Source organism: Drosophila subpulchrella, unplaced genomic scaffold, assembly GCF_014743375.2.
Source record: "Drosophila subpulchrella strain 33 F10 #4 breed RU33 unplaced genomic scaffold, RU_Dsub_v1.1 Primary Assembly Seq24, whole genome shotgun sequence".
Lineage (NCBI taxonomy): Eukaryota > Metazoa > Arthropoda > Insecta > Diptera > Drosophilidae > Drosophila > Drosophila subpulchrella.
This window is the reverse complement of record NW_023665550.1, coordinates 731,045-745,697: the sequence shown is the minus strand read 5'-3', so window position 1 is coordinate 745,697 and position 14,653 is coordinate 731,045. Positions and strand designations below refer to the sequence as shown.

The 14,653-nt window shown below is 34.5% G+C and overlaps 1 protein-coding gene across 1 annotated transcript in view; it reads left to right on the top strand.

Moving 5' to 3' along the window:
* The first annotated feature begins 360 nt into the window (after nucleotides 1-360).
* The window catches only part of LOC119559386 (phospholipase D2), a 37,044-nt gene continuing 22,751 nt past the window's right edge, over nucleotides 361-14,653 (top strand). The window contains exons 1-2 of the mRNA XM_037872444.1: nucleotides 361-967; nucleotides 13,587-13,628. The gene's annotated coding sequence lies outside the window, so the exon portion shown is untranslated. The remainder of the gene's footprint in view (nucleotides 968-13,586; nucleotides 13,629-14,653) is intronic.

Genomic DNA, 14,653 nt, shown 5'->3' with positions numbered 1-14,653 from the left:
CCTCTGTTCTATACTGTTTGTGATGGCAGAGCGGTGACAAGGAAAATTTGTTTTCTAACGCTCACAAATTGCCAAAATCCGTGCCGCCCACCTTGTTATCTAGGCGCAAAAACAGCTATGTACTTGTGCAAAGTTCACAGGATCTGACCAAAAACGCTCGTAACGATGATTTCAGTTTCACAGCTTTTGAATTTCAACGGCCCAACGGACATGGGCAGTTGAAAGACCGAGCTTCGTATTAAAGTTCGCCGATCAGCTGCTTGCGGCGCGTCATTATCAATCTGTCTCGCTCGCCCCACAAAGCTTTCCAGGCAAAAGCCCACTCTCAAAATGCCACCAGCTCAGTCGGGTGAAGTTTTGTAGCGCGTGGAGGCGAAGAGTGCGAGCGAAAGGCATTAATTGAAATTAAGCAAGAACAAGCAAAGTGCCAGTTGTTGAGTTCCGAGAAAGGCTGAGGAGCGAAGAACGCGTGCCAGGCTCAAGTTACTTTCTCCCTGACTCTTTCTGGCGACCTTCTCGCTGTGCTTCAAGCGGGGATCCAGTGATCGGTCACATTTCCACGTTCGTCTGGCAATCAGTTCAGTTTTGAAGTTGCCTTGGCGACGGTGGTCGACGCTCTCTCAGTCACAACAACAGTCACCAGCACAGATTTCAAGTTTGCGAGAAAGTCTCCTTCAAAGTCAATAATAAGAGTGTCGGGAGAGTCGTGTGTGTGCGATTGATTACCATTTTATTATTTTCAAATTGATTTCATATGTGTTCGACTAAACGTGTTTGTGGCGCCTCAATTGAGGGGCTCTTATTGCATTAATTATCGAAGTGCTGGGTCTGGCATATACATATATTTATGAATACGTACATATGTATATGTATAGACATTTAACCCACTGCCCAACTAGCTTGAGAAGTTGCCCCACAACTTCTTACAACGGAATAAGAATTTAAATTGTTTTCATCAACTACAAATGTGAGTGATTATATTTTGATAAAAATTGTTAGTCGCTGTATAATGCTAAAAAATTGATCAACTGCTTTGCAACCTTCAGCGGAATCGGACCCGCAAAGAAATGTCTTTCGGTGTGGAACAATATTTGGGTGGAACCTTCGTGCAAGTAATCTCAGTACATGTGATTCCGAGAAGTCTTCATAAAGGCATACATATGTAACTTTGCCATTTTAAAGAGCTTTTAAATTTTAATTTTTACAAGTGCGTTGATAAGTCTAATTCAGGTTAATGTCACTTTAATTAATTAACTACAAACGATATGACTGGCAAAATAAAACTCACAAAAAAATGTGGGTGAACTTCTGTTAAGCTCCACCATCTCCACGTCTTTTTGGGTCCTAATTACGGAAAAAATATTCCAAGCTTAAAAACTTTACTTAACTTAATTTGAAAAAAAAAACGAAATATATTAAAGAAAGGCGTATTTAATATTTAATACAAACTTTCTGTAAAACTTATATAGTTTTTAGGAAAAACGCAGAATAAGATAAATTTCCTACAATATTTTGAAAGGAAAAAACCGTTGGAGCACTCTTGCGTCATTGTGCACGATACATCGCACGAAAGATTGATGTCTTATCGGTGTGTCGATATTGATATCGATGTGTCCCGATGTGTTCATATAGCCTCTGCACAGCCGCTTAAAATTGCAACAGCGATTCTTGTTCACTGCGTTTATGCGATGGCCATTTCTCGCTTTCATTTCATGAAATGGGCTAATTCGTGTGTGCATGAACACCGATTCTTGTTCACTGCGTTTATGCGATGGCCATTTCTCGCTTTCATTTCATGAAATGGGCTAATTCGTGTGTGCATGAACACCGTTTCATGAATTCGACAACACACGAAAGTTGACTATGAATTCAACCTCAAAGAGTGAAATGGTGACAACTAAATTCCGGTAACTCTATATAATTATCGGAGATGCCAGATCGATATAAATACATAAATACACCTTACACTTAACAAATTATTTGTACATTCAGTGCCAATGGAAACTAGTTTTCATCTTTTATTTTGTCGGTAAAAAAATGTTATACTGGCTTGCACACAATTTATCTTTAGTACTAGCAAGATTAGTTCATGCGAATCGAAAAAAATAATCGGTTTAATAATCACTAACACCTTTTTCCGCCGGTCCGGCATCGCTGTCAGCTGAGATTGATAAAATGAATGAATTCGGCCGTGTCGCATAAACAGGAGAAAATTTTATTTCACGCTTTTAAGAAATCATGAAACCCTTAGCATAAACATATATACATCTTGTCGTAATAAAGAATCGCTAAAGCGAACAGCTGATCGGCATAAGCAAACCGTTTTCGAAGAGAGAGGACGTGCAAATTTAGTTGCTCAGGAAAACTAAATACAATTTGAAAGCTAGCATGTGGAGTAGCAGTACAACATGAAGAAATATTGATAAAATAAACAGAACTTTTATTAAAAACCATGAAGGTAGTTTAATTCCTTACAACTGTTCGGAACCTTTTGATTTTGATATGACTACGATTGCTATGCTGCAGTTGCGTTGGTTGCCGATATTTTTTTTGCACTCGATATTTTGTTTTAAAAACTTTTACTTATAAAGTGATTCTTAAAAACTTGCAAACAAACTTTAAGCGTTAAGCAGAACAAACTTGATCACTGATAACTGATCCATATATTGTGGGCCAACAGTGACGCCACGGGGACTTTAACAAGTTAGAACCGTTTGGACTCTTTTAAGTGTTTATAACACCTTTCTCATATACGGTTATTTTACTATGTATGTATATCCATTTCTTAAGCAACAAACTTCTTGCCAAGAAGGGCATCTAGCGACTTTTTTCTCTCTATTCTAGCACAGGTATTTCCTTTGGAAGAAAAAGTCGCTGAAGCGAAAGAGGGGTTGTGTGAATAGGCCCTAACAGTGATTTCGTACTTATTGAAATGAACAAAAGGATCGCGAACACGTACATATATCGTGTAAAAAGTAGAAATGGTTCCATACCAATAGTACTGTTATCGTTTATTCAAATCATTTTAATGGCGGGATACTGAGATATTTTTAATCAGGTTAATCAGCAACATGGCAATACAAACATATCAGTGAAAATACATATGGGCATATCCGCCAGATGGTCAACCAGGACCGAAGCAAAAAAAAACTTTATAATTATCGTTTTTTGCGTGTTTTCATAAATAAATGGCCATATGTTCATAGTAAAGTGGAGCCATTGCATATTTAATTTGTTTTGTTGAAGAAATATTCCTGAAAACTGATAAAATGTACTTTTTTCATTTTTAGCTACTTTTAAAGGCATTTTTATGTTTAATTATATCGCAAGGAAAACATATGATTTGTATGCACTTTTTCTACCAAATCTCTTTATTGCAATCTAATAAGAAGATAAAAATCCAAAGTGGGCTAAAAAAATGTGCAATTAACTGTTAATAAAACAGCATGGAAAAATCGTACGTTTGCGACGCGTACGTACAATAAAAAAAAGGATATATTTCCTTGGGAACAGATTCGATGGAGAGCTACATGAATCAATTTTAAAAGTAAAGTTATTGCTTTAAAATATTCCTTCCCAATTCGCAGATTTTTTCATTTAACTAGATTAAGCCAAAGTCGACTTCCATTTTGCGTACGTTCGCGACCGCATGTTTTTTGCCAATATTATGAAAATGATAGCTCAATAAACCCTATCATTTACACTAAGCAAGAGCTAACAGAATGCTATCGAATAGCAACAAAAATTCAGAAAACGTTTATTTTCTTTTTTTACTTCGAGTACTAGGGCAAAAGAAAAAAAATTAATTATATTTTTTAAAATTTTTGGTGTGGTGAATTACGAATTCCTTACACCCAGCATAACTGTTAGTAAGGTTCATTATTTGAGCGTTATACGTCGTTTGCTTGAAGCAATTCGTCTAAAAAGACTACAACTATGGGAAACAACAACTTTTGGTTGTTGCATTACGAAAATGCACCGGCTCACAATACACTCGTTCTTCGATACCATTTAGCCCAAAACTCGACGCATAGTGTATTACATACACTAGTGGGCATAAGTATTTCGGAAAATCAAAAGTTAAATGTTTGGTTACACCAAATTCAATTCCACTATGAGGCTGAATTTTATTTTACAATTTCTTTTATAGCTTTATTTTATTTTACCATTTTTTTTTTATTATACCCTTGCAGAGGGTATTTCCTTTCTTGTTTTTCATGATGTCCGAAAATGAATCAGTAATAAATATCGATACTTAATTCAACCAAAAAAAACCCGATTGTACATAAAAAAGTAGTTGTTTCCATCGGAGTTGAACTCGGTTCCACAAGTTCCGCGGTTAAGAGACTATACCCCTAGCTCACAGCGCTTTGTTACGGCGCTTCAGTCAAATACGAGATTGAGCTTTTTTGCTGCAAACATTTTCTGCCGCGATATCCCATTCGGATCACGGAAGTGACTCCTTTCGAGAAAATATGTGCCTCTTCGGCGACACTTCCAGAAGAAACGCAGAAATGACTTCGAAAAGTTCTTATGGCAGCTACAAGGGTGGTCAAAAGTATTTTCACAAAAAAAAAGTTAAATATATGCATAATTTGAACTTACATCTTGTTAACTTTGGCATCAATGGAAAGGTAATTTAAATGCCGTTTGAATGATACAATACATTTCTTAACACATTCAGTACTTATTGAAAAGGACGAATTTGTGTGAAAATGTCCTTTTTGAACTTTTTTTCTCGACTTGAAAACTTAAATTTTTTGATGCAAAAAGTTTCTTCAAACAAAAATAATAGTAACTGCAAAAAGAATTTTTCAAAAATCATTTTGCTTATATTTTTTATGATTTTTTAAAGGTGACACTGTCGGAAAAAATTTGTATGAAAAAGAGAAAAATATGGCTAAAATGCATGTTTCTAAGCATTTTCAAAAAATCATACAAAATATAAGCAAAATGATTTTTGAAAAATTCTTTTTGCAGTTACTATTATTTTTGTTTGAAGAAACTTTTTGCATCAAAATATTTAAGTTTTCAAGTTGAGGAAAAAAGTTCAAAAAGGACATTTTCACACAAATTCGTCCTTTTCAATAAGTACTGAATGTGTTAATAAATGTATTGTATCATTCAAACGGCATTTAAATTATTATTATTATTACATTGATGCCAAAGTTAACAAGATGTAAGTTCAAATTATGAATATATTTAACTTTTTCTTTGTGAAAATACTTTTGACCACCCTTGTATATGATAAAGTCGTGCTTTTTTTTAACTTTATTCGAAATTCTGAAATATTAAAAGAATGAACACATATATATGTATATACAGGGTTGCCCATATTCGACGGACCCATGTTTTTTTTTTTTAAAATCAAAGAAAAAAATAAAAATTTGGCGGTTGGCAATCTTAATCATTTAATTTGGTCCAAGTAGATTTGTTTACATCAATTTTTGAATATGATGTCTTTCAAATGGCCGCCTCTGGCGTTGATGGCGTATTGTGCCCTTTTTGCAGCATTTTCCATCGTTTTCGCCAACATTTCGGCCGGAATAGCGGCTATTTCTTCACGAATGTTGTCCTTGAGCTCTTCTAGGGTCCTTGGCTTGTTAACGTAAACCTTTGACTTCAAATATCCCCACAAGAAGAAGTCAGGCGGCGTCAAATCGGGCGAACGCGGTGGCCAGTCCAAATCACCACTTTTCGACATCAAACGGCCCGGAAACAATTTCTTCAGAAAATCGATTGTTATGCGACTTATGTGCGGTGGAGCGCCGTCTTGTTGAAACCAGAACTGCCTCATACGCTTTTGACGAATAATTGGCATCACAAAATTGGTCATCATGTCGCGATAACGCTCCTGGTTGATGGTAACAGCATGGCCATTTTCATTTTGGAAGAAAAACGGCCCAATGACCGTTTTCGAACTAACGCCGCACCAAACTGTGACTTTTTCGTCGTGAAGAGGCACTTCTTGAATCTTCTCAGGATTTTCAGTGGCGTAAATACGGCAATTTTGCTTATTTACGGTCCCATTCAATGTGAAATGGGCTTCATCGGACATGATAATTTTGTTCCAAAATTGATCGTCATCTTCGGCCATTTCGATGACTCTTTGGGCCCATTCCAATCGACGAGGCTTGTCCGTAAGCAACAATCTTTGCGTCAATTGAATTTTGTACGGGAACAAATGCAAATCAACGCGAATAATCCGTTGTAAAGTGGACCGAGCCATGCCCAACTGCTGAGAACGGCGTTTTTGGGATGTTCTTGGGGACATCTTAACACTGGCTCGTACGGCAGCGATATTCTCGTCCGATCGCCTTGGTCGACTTTTATTTGGCCTCTTCGGATTAGAAAGAGCCTCACCAGTCGTAAATTTTTCGTATAAACGCTTAATGGTGTTCTTAGAAGGCGCACTTTTCACATTTTTTAATTTTTTAAAAGCACGTTGAGTTTTCACAATTGACTTGTTCTGTTGAATGTAAATTTCAACTATTTCAGAGCGCTCGCGTGGCGTGTATTGTTCCATGGTAAAAATCTGCTTGGACTGACGCTTCAAACGCGGTATGTCATTAAGCGATCTGGCATCTCTGTCAAAAGTTATGGCGTCGTCAGATGGGTCCGTCGAATATGGGCAACCCTGTATGTATAAATATGAAAGAATATATTGAGAAAAAAGTTTTTTTTGATCCTTCCTATGGGAGCTATACATAGTGGTCTGATCCGGATTGTTCCGACTTATATACTTCCAGCAATAGAAACAAGACTTTTGGAAAGGTTTCATCTTGATATCTTAGAAACTGACAGACTAGTTTGCATAGAAACGGACGGACATGGCTAGATTGAATTGTCTAGTGATGTTGATCAAAAATATATATACTTTATGGGGTCGTAAACGTCTCCTTCACTGCGTTGAAAACTTCTGAGTGAAATCATTATACCATCTGCAAGTGTATAAAAATACAAAAACCGACGCTGTAGTTATTTTCATATTATTTTTCCATTAATTATCCGATCGTTCCTATGGCAGCTGCAAATTAAATTCTGAAATACTAAAAAAATCTATGTACCTATGAACATGATATAAAAAAATTAACGAAGCCTTAATTATTTTCCCATTAATAACCCGATTGTTAATATGGCAACTAAACTGGTCGGCATAAGCATTTTGACGGAACAAAAGTTAAATGTACTCATAATTTGAACTTACTTCTTGTAAACTTTGGCATCAATGGAAAGGTAATTTAAATGCCGTTTGAATGGTACAATACATATCTTAACCCATTCAGTAATTTGTGTAAAAATATACTTTTTAAACTTTTTTTCTCGTCTTGAAAACTTAAATTTTTTGATGCAAAAAGGTTCTCCAACCATAAATAATAGTAACTACAAAAATAATTTTTCAAAAATCAGTTTGCTTATATTTTTTATGATATCTGATTTCTTTTTACCTACTTTCCGGAAAAGAATTGAATTTAAAAAAAAAACTTGCGCTGCGTACAAGGCTACGGACTCTAAATCTGAAATCCCAATTCTCTTTCTTTAATAGTTTCCGAGATATCCGCGTTCATATTTACGGTTTTTCAAAGTTTGTGGGCGTTAAAGTAGGCGTGGCAGAATTTTTTTTGGGTTAATCGATAGGTATTGATGAGAACAATACATTTCAGTTAAAATTTTTATTCTAGCATCAAAACTGCAGGTGCCACAGTTTTGGGAGGTTTGTGGGCGTTAGAGTGGGCGTGGCACTCTGCTGAAAAAAACTTGCGCTGCGTAAGAAGCTCAGGAATCTGCACGCCAATAGCCTAGCTCTTATAGTTTCCGAGATCTCAGCGTTCATCCGGACGGACGGACAGACGGACATGGCTAGATCGACTCGGCTAGTGATCCTGATCAAGAATATATAAACTTTATGGGGTCCGAAACGCTTCCTTCTGCCTGTTACATACTTTCCGACGAATCTAATATACCCTTTTACTCTACGAGTAACGGGTATAATAACGAAGGTATAATTATTTTGTTATTATTTACCATTAATAACCCAATCATGCCTATGGCAGTTAAATGATGTTGAAGTCCAATTTTTAAAAAATTTAATTCAAAATTCTGAAATATTTAAAAATAATAACCCTAAGAGGAGAAAATAATATGTCAAAAAACAGCGACGTTATAATTTTTCAAACAACAAATTCTATTATTTTTCCGATTATTCCTATCGGAGACATAGGATATAGTTGTCCGATGTTTCTATAATTTTATTTGAAATTTTGAAATATTATAAGAATGATATTCTCAAGACTTGAAGTTAATATGTCAAAAATCACTTGCTAACATATTTTTAGTTTAGTTAATTTTTTAATCATTCCTAAGATAGCTTTACGATACAGTTGTCCAATCCGCCTCGTCCATACTTATATACTACCTGCAATAGAAATTACATTTTTGGGAAGGTTTCCTCTTCAAAACTGAGAGACTAGATGGCTAGATCGACTCGTCTGGTGATGCTGATTAAGAATATATATGCTTTATGGGGTTGGAAACGTCTCCTTCACTGCGTTGCAAACTTCTGAATCATTATACTGATATACTGACTGAAATCATTATGGTATCAAAATATATCACACATAATTTATATATTTGTTTTATTTATTTTATTTATTTATTAAAACATTTATTTATTTTGCAGCTGCGGAAAAAATAACACGTTTCCAGGGGCTGAAAATTAGATATTTTTAAGATTTTACGCAAAAGTAAAAATAGTGGTTTTATATTATTATTATTAAAACAAACATTAGTTATAAAAACAAACATCTCTTATTTTTGGTCCCTTGGAAGTTTGCATTCAATAAGTTTTTTAGATTCTTTTCCAGGTTTGAATTTCCATTCATTTGTTTTTCACTTCAAAAATTTATATTTTCACTCCCATTTCTCTTTCCGCCACTGTGTTATTTGTTCCTTTTTTTAAAAAACATTAACTTGTTTTTAGATTCTCTGTTTAAAAAAATATTGGTCTGCGAGAGACTTATCTGGAAATCTTATATTTTTTTTAAAGCACTGGTTTTGTTTATGAAGCAATGTTTAACTTGGGTAACCACGGTTCCGCTAATCCGTTGTTGCTCTGGCATATCCCGTTTATCTATGCATGTTCCGTTGCACATAATAGTAGGGTATTATATGCAAATCGACTATGCAAATCGTTATATAAAAATACAATTTGGAAACTTTTCATATTAATAAAAAAATAATAATAAACATATTAATTATTTAAGAAATACAAGTATTTTAAAACCCACACAAATTAGTTTAATTGGTTGCAATTACATTTACAAAAAAATGACGCATTATTTAAAATCCAAGGGTGCACAGAAGTCTAGCTAGGCCTCTTTGCCTTTACCCGCATTTTTCCAGCGGATAAATGGTGAGAGAGGAAGAGGCAAGGACTTTTTGTGCGTTCTCTTTGCGGTCTCCGACTGAGGGCGCGAGTGCTTTGCCGCCGTTCTGGTCAGTTCTGCCGGCGTCGCTGGCTGCTCTGCCGACGTCGCAGTCGACTTCGTGATGATTGGATGCTTGTGCACAATTGTGGAACTGCAGGCTTATCTTTGGTTCCACCATTCAGCACTGGCACACAATAATCAAGCCGAACGGCAGAGCAGAACGCAACGGTGGCAGGTGCTTAGAAAAGCGCTTAAAAGGTGGTCAACGTGTCCTAGTTTTTAAGCAGTTGTGAATCGAAGGACATGCCTATGTTAAAATCAGCACCACTTTTCATACAAACTGAGCGCTCAGTAATTGTTACCAAGCGCCTAATTACTAGTAATTTTGTATGAAGACTGGTAATGATTTTAACATAGGCTTGTTTTACGACTCATCACTGCACAAAAACTGGCACAAATTCATCATCTTTTAGGCGCCTTTTTCAGCACTAAAAAGGCGCTTTCTCGCTGTTGCGTTCGGCTCAACAGGCGTCTGCCTGCACGTTACATAAAACATATGTATATAAATTTCTACTGGATGACCGGCCCCTTACCACCACGACAGCTATGTACATTAGGGTGGTCCAAAAAATGAAAACTAGTTCTCACCATTTTACATGGTAGAATTAAGGTCTGTAAAAAATGTAAAAAAAAATTTGTTGTTGAGACTTAGACCTTGCGAATCGTCCTCAAAGTTTGCTTTAAAATTACTCATACGACATGTGTTTCAGCCAGAACATTTTTCGAATAAATCGATTTCCCACCCCCAACTTTGTCAACGTTCTAAGCTCAGTCAATATTAATATGAAATTGACAATTTTGAAATGTTTTTGGTTGGACAACTAAGATCCGAATTTGACACAACGGTTTTACCATCTAAGAGATCCGTATTAGCTAGTGTCCTCTATAGGACTAGATTTTCCGGTAAAACTTTGTTACAAAGTGCCAATAAAATAATAAATAAATATATATAATTGAGTATTGCCTTCTTTGTCCTTCCTCATTTGGGTATATAAGAGTTTTCAGAAGGTCAGTTTATGAAACGGTTTTTTTTTAAATAAATAAAATTATTTGCGAAATGTTTTAAATGATTATTATGAAACTCATTTATATTAATAAATTATTATCAATATTTTCAAAAATTAAAACCAATTAGATCTTGTACGACCATGTAAATTCTGGTTTTAGCAACTAGAAAAGTTTTTCAATTTTTAAAGCTTTCAAATTAGTTGGGAAAGTTGACAAACGAATTTGAGAAATAAAACCAGGTCAAGGCCACCCATATGAAAATAATATATTTGATAAAGGGGAACAGTGCGAATGAGTTATAAACTTTGAAACCAATTCGCAGACCCTAAAACGCGTTTTTTTTGTACATGTTACATTTTCTACGAAGTCACTTCCCTGCAGTTCCACAATTGATTATGAAATAATATTAAAACATAACCCCATTTAAACTTTTAGAAAATCCTCAAATATGTAGGCGTATACAGACCCCCGCGTCCCAAGCATTTGTGGGGCGTTAGAGTGGACGTGTTACATACGGAAAATAAACATGCATGTAATGAGAAGCTAAGGAATCTGAAACTAAAATCCCAACTCTCTAGATCTTATAGTTTCACAGCGTTCACACGGATAGACGGACAGACACACGGACATATCTTGATGGACTCGGCTACTTTTCCTGATCAAGAATATATATTTATTATAGGGTCGGAAATGTTTCCTTCTCCTGTTACTTACTTTCCGACCAATTTAATATACCCTCGTAGAGTAGAGTAACGGGTATAACGACACAACGAGTAGTGGATTTCAGCTGTCGAACAGCCGATCTGGAATCTGAAAAAGAAAAGAAATTAACTGAATTACTTAAACTAAAATATTTTAATTTATTTAATAAAGGAATGACTAAACTCGATAGGGCATTGTCTCAAGGGCCGGTTTCATCTGTTACTTCAGTTAAATTTTTTCTGTTAGCGCCACAGTTTTGGGCGGTTTTGTGGGCATCAGAACCCATCTATCGCCCACATTTTTAATATTTTGTATAAATTTAAATAAGAGTTTGTCTTTATTATTTATACCTATCTACATTACAAAAATGATTGAAATCGCAATCAATATTTTGCAATTCAATCGAGTTTGCACACCAGATGCAGCAAATAAGCTGTTTTTACTAATTCGCCACCAAGCCATTGGTGGCGCTAAAGGCTAATTGGCGCTGTAGGCCAAGTGGCGCTATATAAGAAGAAGATAGGGGGCGCTAAAGGCTAGGTGTGTTAGTGAAAAAAGCAGAGTTGCTTTAAGCATATCTCCATCCCTCTCGCACCCCCTTAAGATGAGTAACGGGTATCTAATAGTCGAGGCCATCGGTTGTAGCGTTATCTCTTGTTTTTAAATCAATCTATAGGCATTGACGAAAGCAATTTATATAAGTTCAAAATTTTTCCTAGTACTAAAACCGTAGAAGTCACAGTTTTGGGTGGTTTGTGGGCGATAGAGTCGGCGTGGCACATTTTCGTAACAAACATGCGCTGCGTACGAAGCTAAGGAATCTAAATCTAAAAAAACATTTCAATATCTTTAATAGTTTCCGGAATATTGGCGTTCATACTTAAGATTTTTTTTTTACTTTACGAGAAACGGGTATAATCGTTTTCGTTTTTTGTATTAAAACGTGTATGTTTACTCGCGTTTCAAAGGATGCCATGACTTATTTTAACTTTGATCACATATCGGAGCGTATAATTAAACTAAAATACCGGTTTGATTTCTATAACAATTCCAATAAAATATACTCATGAAATCGCTTTAAAGCATACAGTGCACAATAGATTCCAAGAAAAATAATAATAACTACTATTACTTTAAATTAATTTTTAGGGGCAGTTTTTCATCAGAGAAATTGTAAAAAATTAAGGAATTTAAACTTTGTCGTCAAATTCCAAAGACATCCATAATCTAGAGTAAAACAACGAAGCCATAATTTGATTTTCATTGTATTCGTCACTTCCCAATAGATAGATAGATCGACTCCGGCTGTGATCCTGATCAAAAATATTGAGAGCGTCACAGAAATCGGCCAGCGCTGAATTGGGGTTAAATTTTTACAAATATTTTGGGGTCGCCGAACAAATTGTATTTTTCTGTTATCAAAATTTTTTTTAGGAAAGGATTTTATATAATTGTACCCTTTTACTCTACGGTTTTTTGATTTGTACAAGTTGTTGTTGAAATTTTTTTGAAAACATACATTTTTCAAATTTGACCTGATCGATCCAATGAGAGTAATAAGATCAGTGGCTAATTAAATTTTATTTGCGTGTCAAACTTGTTTTACAATTTTAATATTTCTGGCGACAATGTAAATCCTTCAGTACTAGGCAAGGAATCCACAAAGTCACCCTGTTTATTTAATGTCAGGTGTGTTGTACCCTTAGAAACGTATCTTATCTGCTTGTATATATAGTACTTGCTAGTGTGACTTATTAAACTCGTTACTCCTAGAGCAAAGTGGTATACTAGATTCGTCAAAAGTATGTAACAGATAGAAGGCAGCGTTTCAGATCCTATAAAGTATATGGGACATTCTCTGAAAAAACTTGGTACGCTATCGAACAGAAAAAGTTTGATTTAAGGGTTGTCGCATGTTGGGTTACCAAGCTTTTTGGTCAACAATCTTTGAGAATATAAAACTTTTGAATAAGTCAACCTATTCGAATGCAACATAGGGCTTTTTGTGAAAATCTTTTCAAATTTAAAGAAAATACAAAAATTTAAAGATTACTATTTGTATTTGCTTTAATTTGTAAATTTTTTTTACTGAACAAAACCGAGGGCTTGTTGCATTTAATCCGATACAAATACTTTCATAAAATTATTTTTCTAAATCCTAAAAAACGTCCTAACACATAAATCGCCCTTAAGTTAAGAAAAAATCTACAATTTCTAGAAGGGCTACGCCTAAGTATAAGAAAAATCGCCTCATATATGATTAAAATGTATTTTGTAATTGTATTTGGTACATTATAGAAAACTTTTTAAGTCACTGAAAAAAATTATATATTTTAATCCTCATTTTTTATTTTTAAAATTAAGAATTTCAATTTTTTTTAATTGCAGGATATAAAACGAGGAAATCGATCAAAAAATTAAGATGATCCGGTAAGTCGAACCGATTATATCAATTTTTGAACAGTTTCTTATACACTTGCAAAGGGTATTAAGATTTCAGTCAGAAGCTTGCAACGCAGTGAATGACATTTCCAACCCTATAAACTATATATTTTCTTGATCAGTTCATTCGTTTCTACGCGAAATATTCTTTCAGTTTGAAAGCTAACGGTATGAAACCCAAAAAATCAAGTATTCTGCGCTTGAGTATAGCATTTTCAGTGTAAAAACTTCGCCAAGCATCACAAGTCCCGATCTCGAGACCAAAATGCTTTCAAGTACGAATTTTCAAGACAGAAAATAACCGATTTCAGTAAGTTTTTAGAAAATGTCGGTCTACTATGAAGTATGAATTATTCTTAAATCTAGTGATACTTGTACTTAAGGTAAATAAGATTTATTAATAAAGTAAGAAAGTTGCAGGCATATTATAAGGAAAATTAATTTTTAAATCAATATATATACAAGGGTGGTCAAAAGTATTTTCACAAAAAAAAAGTTAAATATACTCATAATTTGAACTTACATCTTGTTAACTTTGGTATCAATGGAAAGGTAATTTAAATGCCGTTTGAATGATACAATACATTTCTTAACCCATTCAGTACTTATTGAAAAGGACGAATTTGTGTGAAAATGTCCTTTTTGAACTTTTTTCCTCGACTTGAAAACGTAAATTTTTTGACGCAAAAAGTTTCTTCAAGCAAAAATAATAGTAACTGCGAAAAGAATTTTTCAAAAATCATTTTGCTTATATTTTTTATGATTTTTTAAAGGTGACAATGTCGGTAAAAATTTGTATGAAAAAGAGAAAAATATGGCTAAAATGCATGTTTCTAAGCATTTTCAAAAAATCTTAAAAAATATAAGCAAAATGATTTTTGAAAAATTCTTTTTGCAGTTACTATTATTTTTGTTTGAAGAAACTTTTTGCATCAAAAAATTTAAGTTTTCAAGTCGAGGAAAAAAGTTCAAAAAGGACATTTTCACACAAATTCGTCCTTTTCAATAAGTAC